Below are 9,161 nucleotides of genomic sequence, written 5' to 3' on the forward strand. Positions count from 1 at the left end.
AGATCACTGCATAGGAGATTGAATTTGTCTATACCAACAGTATAGAGTGTAGCTAGCCTATACATCCATGCAGACTGACCAGGCTCTATATAGTTGAGTGGGAGCCTCTTAGGCTGTGTAGTTACAGTTGCTGACTTTTTACTGCTGTGGGTTCAAATCCTGCCAGAGGCTTTAGAGTATTACATGTGAGCTAGCTTGCTTATGATAGATCTGTGGTTCCACTGGGTGTGCTAGTGCCTTAAATAATATTGCATGGAAGTCTTCCCTTAACAGTTAATCCTACAAATTTTAATGTGACCTTACACTTCCAATTGACAGCCAAAGTTCAAATTTAGCAGAGCATAATGAAATATTTACAAAATAAGATTATGCTGATGTTTAGACAAGACAACCTTTCATCACCCTGCTTTCTGTAGAGGCAATTAAACTTGCTTTTACTGTTCAAATTTAATCTTACATCATAATAAACTACTTAGTAATAACAATAAACTTAAAGAATAAACAATAAAGATGTATAGTGCCAATAAACAACATAATACTTTTTAGGACAAACTATAAGAAAAAATCATTTTGTGTTTCAGTGTACCTAAAGAGGATGAGATGAACCGACCAGCACCAGTCCAGACCAGGAGGTCAAAGAATGTGTAGCAGTCATTCATGATTCTGAGGACTTAAAAGAATATTTAAACCTAAACATAGAATAGGTATGCGAGGAACGTGTCTTGAGTTATGCCTTTGAGCACACTTATATGGGAGAAAAGGGAAGCTATCGTATTAAACCTGCTGTTGTTAGTGGTGTAAAACTTTGTATTAACGTTATCACATTTAATGCAGTACGCATTCAGATTCATTCTAATTTCATGAAAATTTTAAAAATGTATGTTTTAAGTAAAATATTGTGAAGTGAACAAGGAAAGTAATTGACACATTGCAAAACAGCTCTTATAATCCGCGTAAAATACCAAAAAGAGGTCAAAATATGCAAAAATAGCCCCTTAACTGTGTTAGTAACACAGTAGAAATATGGTGATAAATACTGTAAAAATCAGTCATAAATTGCACATAAGATATAAATTATCGCTTGAATCTTAAATCTTTTTACTTTTCTTAAAATCTTACTATGTTTTTTCCATTTTTTTCAAATTTAGTGGCGGGCATTTAGATTTACCCTTGTCCATCCGTCCTTCCGTCCGTTCTATTTTGTGTCGCACGTAACTCAAAAAGTATTTGACCTAGAGTAATGAAACTTTACAGGAATGTTGATCAGCATGTGTCGTTGTGCACCTGGGTATTTTCGTCTTGATATTTTTTGCATTTTTAGAGTTATTGCCGTTGACTAAGTAAATTTTTGCAATTTTCAACTTGTGTCGTAACTCAAAAAGTATTTGACCTAGAGTCATGAAACTTTACAGGAATGTTGATCAGCATGTGTAGTTGTGCACCTGGGTATTTTCGTCTGGATTTATTTAGTATTTTTAGAGTTAATTTCATTGACTTAGTAAAATTTGCAATTCTTAACTTGTGTCGCATGTAACTCAAACAGTATTTGACCTAGAGTCATGAAACATTACAGGAATGTTGATCAGCATGTGTAGTTGTGCACCTGGGTATTTTCGTCGGGATTTTCTTTATACTTTTAGTTATTGCCCTTGACTTAGTCAAAGTTTAACAATTTTCAGTTTGTGTCGCATGTAACTCAAAAATGCTTTGACATAGAGTCATGAAACTTTACAGGAATATTGCTCAGCATGTGTAGTTGTGCACCTGGGTATTTTCGATTGGATTAATTTAGTATTTTTAGAGTTATTGCCCTTGACTTAGAAAACTTTTGCAATTTTCAACTTGTGTTGCATGTTACTCAAAAAGGATTTGATAAAGTCATGAAACCTTACGGGAAGGTTGCTCAGCATATTTAGTTTTGCACCTGGGGTTTCGCTTGTGGATTAATCCAGTATTTGTAGAGTTATTTCCCTTGACTAAGTAAAAATCGTTTCATTATGTTGTTATTTGTTCCTTGAGTGCTTGAGTTAGAATCAACCAACTTTACAGGAATAATGATCAACATCACTAAATTACAGGAATAATGATTCACATCAATGTGAAGCTATGCACCTGGGACTTTGCATGTGGATTTTTTTTCAGTTTTGTTAGAGTTATTGCCCTTGACTTACAGTAGTATAAATTTGCAATTTTCAACTTGTTCATGCAAAGCTCAAAAAGTATTTCACTTGTAGGCCTGAAAGATTACAAGAATGTTGGTCAGCATGTGCACTTATGCACCTTGGGGTTTGCTTGTGGTTGTAAAGTTCTTGATTTTAGTTTTCAAAAAATATTTGACCTAGAGTCATAAGATTGACAGAACAGTGGCGGGGTGGGGGCACCCGTGTCCTATGGACACTTTTCTAGTTTTTTGAATATTTTGGCTCATCCAGAGGCACGCAGCTTTAATCTCTTAAATGGACATGTCCAAATTTTAATCTGGACAAACATGTCCATTATTTTCATGGAGAATTTTAACTCAAGCGATTATCTGTTCACAAAGTTATTCCCCTTTTTGGAAATGTATTTGGTGATGAATTGGTGATATAAGCTGTACATTGCACTACACTGATAAATGCAATGTAATGTTTTTACCCCTAGGGGGATATATAATAGGAGTCAGCTTGTCGATCGCTCCTTCGGTTGGTCCGAATCATGTTTTCCAGACAAAAACTAGAGTTTGGAATGAGGGATTGGAGTCAACCTTATGTGGAGACCCCAGTTGGTATTACATTTGGACCCCTGTGGTCAAAGTCACCATTTCTAAAAATAGAAAAAATGGTTCCCCGTCAAAAGCTAGAGTTAAGATTGAGATATTTTAATCAAACTTGGTGTATAGCAAGCTAATATGAAGACCCAAGCTGGTATTGCATTAATTTTGTGCCTCCTGGGATCAAGGTCAAGGTCACTGTTACTAAAAATAGAAAATTGGTTTCCGAACAGTAACTTGTAAGGAATAAGATTTTGTAATCAAACTTGGTGTATAGCAAGTTGCCCCCCCCCCTTGGGACAAAGTCAAGGTTACCATTGCTGAAAATAGAAAAATGGTTTCCGGACAATAAGTAAAGTTAGGAAAGAGATTTTGTAATCAAATTTGATGTATAGCAAGCTTATATGAAGACCCTTGTTGTTATTGCATTTGGACCCCCTGGAGTCAATGTCATGGTCACTGTAACTAACAATTGAAAATGGTTTTTGGACAATAACTAGTGTTAGGAATGAGATATTGTAATTAAACTTGGTGTATAGCAAACTTATATGACGACCACGGTTGGGATTGTAATTTATTGAAATAATTCTTTGTACAGAGATGATACTTCATTTACCATAGGTAATGAGTTCAAATTTTTCTTCAGACCACTTATGTTTTGGCTGGTGGGGGTATTAATCACCTTCAGTGATAGGTCTAGTTTCAATTACTAAAGACAAGTGAAATAAAAACATATATTTTAAAGTTGTGAAATAAACTATAAAATAAATTACAAATTGGATTGTTATATAGCCGTCCGGTTATCTCAATAGGTAGAGCGTTGAACTGTGAATCGGGCAACCTGGATTTGATTCCCAGACAGCGCAGGTCTTTTAATTTGTGATTGATCACAAAATTCTTTCTGTGGTAATTCACACTGTACCTTTGCTCTTGCATGTATAGAAGTAATCAGTTCCTTGCAAAAATGAAGCAACGAGTACTGGTAAACTGCTTGACCCCATGCCCAGGAATGATGATGCGGTGACTGATTTGGGCTCTGGTAAATCCAACGTGGCTTACTGTCGTGATCCTGAGTGAAAATTACAAACACCACCATCATAATTGGATTTATGATTTATGTTCACAGATAGATCACCTACTAGAAAGATGGAGCCATTCCAACCACCAAATGATGACGGTACAAGTTATTTTGTTATTAACTTACTAAAATAAAAGCATTCTAAAACTCTCATCTTTATAAATTTGTAATATAAGAAGTGTGAGTTTGTTTGAAATGGTAGAAATAGTGTACCATTAATATTTGTCACATTTAGTTCTCTAACAGAAAAAAATGATTTTTTTAAAAACTTATTCTAAAATGCTCATATTCTAAAACGTATTTATGAAAAAAGTGAAAAGAAGTTTTTCCCATTTTTTTGGAAATAAAATTAAAATTAGCCTATCACTAAATACAGATTCTAGTTTGCTATATTTATGGAAAAAAATGTTTAAATCTCAACTGTCATTGTTTTGTCTATTAGGCGCATTCCCGGAACTGGAACCTGTGAAACAACCAGCACTAGTATATAAACCAGCTTGAACCACTAGGTGCGAGCTTCCTCAGACCCGGCAACCGGATCCACCACCACCACAACGACAGTCAGAACCTGACCCAGCACCGAGAGTACCGGAACAGGATATGTGCGGAAGACCAAGTTTACAAACAGTTCATGCACCTCCAACAAGACGGCAGTCTTCGCCGACGACTTTTTGCCAGTGAATTTAATGCTAATCTTGCAATTTTATCATTTACTATTTTATTATTCAATAGTATTGCAATAGTTTGCTATTGTGGTTTAGACATTCTTTGGCTAATCCTTTCTTGAGTGAGTCCTCCTTGAAAGCTCATTCCACTGTGCGTTGATATCCTGCAAGGGACTCTTGATTCTTTCAGCTAGCTTATTGATGGTATGTGGCTTTACTTTGGTGTCAGTGGATGGGGCTAGATGTTTTTATTTACTGCCAATTCAGGAGTTTGATTTTAAGATGTATGCAGTTGGATTTGATAAAAACTATTTACCATTTACCTTGATATAAAAGTGTCTTGACGGCTTTTTGCCCCCCCTTTTTTTGAGGCCTCAAGCAGTGAAAAAATGCCCTATTTAGGCCCCAAACACTGTTTTTCGTTTGAGAAATGTTGTTTATAAAAGTGACCACTTTTTCGGCGCCCCCCATCAAAATGATACATCAGGGGGTTGCCAGAAGGGGTGTGTATTTATGCGAATGTCCTTCATACAGAGTATAGGTAATGATACGCTATGTTTAACTTGATTGATTTACATACCTGTTTAATCAACTACTAGTATTTGAAAACGTGCAAAAAATACTATGCCCCTAGATTAGGAAATATGTTAGATAAGATTCTTTTTAATTCATCATTAATACAAAAAATATAGATCATCTAACATAATCGTCAGATGACAGGTGCACGCGTGACCCAATTTACCTTTGGCCTTAATTAATAATTCAAACGGATGGCAATATGTTGCCTGAAAACTAAAATGTGAACAAACATAAAATAGCTTCCTAGAATCCTGCATTTACAATAATGAATACTTACGATCATACTATTATTCACAAATCACGCTGTTCATAGCGCGCATATTGCGTGACCTAGAAAATTATGTAAACAAAACGGTATGCCTAAAATACGAAAGTGAACTTTTTTGACGAAAGCGAGCGAAAATGACTTTTAAAATATGAATCATAGCGTTTTAATAGACAATTACAATAACATTGCAATTTGTAGACTTTAAATTAATAAGGAATCAGTCAGGTGTCTGACAATGAATACGGTAACTGACATACAAATCTAGGATTCAATATTTATATCAATTCAAAAAGTAAATGTGTAATTGTGGTAACTGTCACACAAATCTAGGGGTCGTCCGTGACGGAGTGGTTAAGGCTGTTGACTTCAAGCCACTTGGCTCTCACCGCTGTGGGTTCAAATCCGGACAGGGACTTTGGATTCTTTCATGTGAGGAAGCTTTCCAGCTAGCTTACGGAACGTCGGTGGTTCTTCTCAGGTGCCCGTTCATGCCTGAAATAATGCACGGAAGGGCACCTGAGGTTTACCTTCACCAATAAAGCTGGAATGTCGCCATATGACCTATAATGTGTCTGTGTGACGTAAAACCCAATTAATAAACAAACAAATAAACACAAATCTAGGATTCACAATCTTACTACGGTATTTCCTGATGACCACATGACATGCACATTCTGCAAACTTTTGCTCCTATTTGATAACACAGATAACATTGTATTATGACCTTTCGTTATCATAATTATCTACACACCCCTCTTTTGACAAGTTCTGGAGTGATGGCATGGTGACATGGTGAGCTTTTGTGATCGCTTTTCGTCCGGCGTCCGTCCGTCGTCCGTCAGTCCGTCCGTAAACTTTTACTTTTAACGACATCTCCTCATAAACCTCGTAGCCAGTTTCATCCAAACTTCACAGAAATGTTCCTTTGGTAGTCAACTTTAAAAATTGTTCAAAGAATTTAATTCCAAGCAGAACTCTGGTTGTCATGGCAACCGAAAGAAAAAACTTAAAATATCTTCTTTTAGAAAACCGCAAGAGCTAGAGCTAAAACATTTGGCATGAAACATCACCTTATCTGTGTCTACTAAGTTTGTTCAAATAAATGCCCTGGGTCAAAATTGGTAAAAACTTAAAATCTTTTAGAAAACCGCAAGAGCTAGAGCTTAAATATTTGGCATGAAACATCAACTAGTCAGTGTCTACCAAGTTTGTTTAAATAAATGCCCTTGGGTCAAAATTGGCCCCTCCCTGGGGGGTTATTGATTTTCCTTATTTGTATATATTAAAAACTTAAAAAATCTTGTTTTAAAAACCCCAAATAGCTAGAGCTTAAATAGTAGGCTTGAAACATCTTTCAGTGGATGTCTACCAAGTTTGTTCAAATAAATGCCCTGGGGTTAAAATTGGCCCGGCCCTGGGGGTCATTGTTTTTCCTTTTTTGTATATAGTAAAAACTTAAACTATTTTCTTTTAGAAAACCGCAAGAGCTAGAGCTTAAATATTTGGCATCAAACATTACCTAGTCAATGTCTACCAAGTTTGTTCAAATAAATACACTGGGGTCAAAATTGGCCCCGGTCCGAGGCGTCATTGATTTTCCTTATTTGTATATTTTAAAAACTTAAAAAATGTTATTTTAAAAACCCCAAATGGCTAGAGCTTAGATATAAGGCATGAAACATCTTCTAGTGAATGTCTACCAAGTTTGTTCAAATAAAAGCCCTGGTGTCAAAATAAAAAAGTTAGGCTATAACTTAGATAAAGTGAATATATGCATCATGTTATCATTATTCTTGACATTGATTGTTAATATTGATGTAAAGGAATTTCTTAATTTAAATGATACATTTTTAAAAAAAGATTGAATACTATACCTACATGTAGTTGGTGCTAGTGGGCCAATGTGGTTCCAATTCTTATTTATACTTGTAATAATGATAAGATTATCCAAGTAACAGATTGAATATAGAAAAGCCTCAAACACCTACAACACATTATATAAACATTTGCTTTACTCAAGCTTGAATATTAAAAAAATTGTATGTTACCTGTAGCAGACTGTTCCCTCTGGAAGTCCTGATACTTTAACCTGTGTGTTTGTACCAGGTTGTCCCATTTTTTAACAATGTCCTCTGTCTTCCTTGGAACTTCTGCCACAGTATTAAAGTTCTCAGTTATTTTGGTCCAGTTTATTTTCTTTGTTGATGATGTTATGCCTGAGCAAAAAAGGAAATGCATATTGATGAGCGATAAAATATAATGCTTGGGTTTCCATACACTTTAAAGATATACTATGCTCATCTGTAGGTAAAATATTTTAACCTTAGAAATGTATTGAAATTCATGAAATTCTTACTGAATATGTTTAAAATTGATAAAATAATGAATATACTACAATGTAATACTATGTATGGGAAGCTGCATTCCCTATTACATGTCAAGTGAAGTTGAACTTTTCTTAAAAAACTGCCAGTTTTTTTAATGACACTACTATATATATATATATATATTCATATTGTGACCGCCTATAGTGTGACGAGTTCAAAACATAACATATCTACTTTAAATGAAGTCAAAACATTTTTATTTTATACATTCAAAGAGACTGTGTAGCAATTATTAATATTTTTAAAATTCAAATTTGAGCATGCTAACATGCTAACTTTTATAACAACATTTATTTTCCAATGAATGCATAATAAAGAGAGTTCTGGAATAAGGTTGCTGGTTCGAACCCGAGAGGCCATTGTACATTGAAATCAGTCTTATACAAGAAGAAAATACAACAATTTATGTTATAACTTTTTTATTTCTTTTGGCGAACAATTTCCATCATGACTGGGTATAAAAACAAATTTTAGAACTTTATATATACACATCATATTTGCTCCGACAACGGTCGCAAATAGAAATACGTTATGTTAAATTTCAGCTGAGAGGAGTAGTCAAATATGAAATATTGCAGAATTATTAACACAATTGATATGCACCGACAACGGTTACACGCGTTATGTATGTCCGATATTTCACACTAAACTTTTCAGTGTCCTTTGGATCATATAGTGTTGCAAGAGCACCGACAACGGTTGCATCAAGCAATTGACTAATGTCTATTCAATTAGCAATTGGCTGTAATTTAAGTACTCCGTCGCCCAGCATATAACATTTGTCCCAGTCATGACGAAGCGTTGGGTGATATAGTGATTCCTGAAATGTAAAACAAAGCACAGCAGAAAAAGGGGTTGCGGGGGGTGGGAAATTAAAACCTAATTTAAGATTTTTACAAAATATTAAAATATGATCAGCAGCTACCTTTCTCATAGAGTTCCAGAACGAAAAGGAAGCAGCGGGCTCGCGCAGCTCCTTATATATAGTGTTCTAAATATAGCTCCAAGACTGGGCATGCGTATTGATACGCAGTTCTACTGATCGATAAATTAAGAAATGTGTCATTCATGTAAAATAAAAGAGTTTAATCTTGAATGATTAAACTTTGATATTATTTTCCAATGAATGCATAATAAAGAGAGTTCTGGAATAAGGTTGCTGGTTCGAACCCGAGAGGCCATTGTACATTGAAATCAGTCTTATACAAGAAGAAAATACAACAATTTATGTTATAACTTTTTTATTTCTTTTGGCGAACAATTTCCATCATGACTGGGTATAAAAACAAATTTTAGAACTTTATATATACACATCATATTTGCTCCGACAACGGTCGCAAATAGAAATACGTTATGTTAAATTTCAGCCAAAAAGGGGCTCGAAGAATGAGAGTACCTTCCGCCAAAGCGGTTTAACATAACGACTTAACCCAGC

Source organism: Ruditapes philippinarum, unplaced genomic scaffold, assembly GCF_026571515.1.
Source record: "Ruditapes philippinarum isolate M1 unplaced genomic scaffold, ASM2657151v2 ctg5005_1_1_1_1, whole genome shotgun sequence".
NCBI classification, from domain to species: domain Eukaryota; kingdom Metazoa; phylum Mollusca; class Bivalvia; order Venerida; family Veneridae; genus Ruditapes; species Ruditapes philippinarum.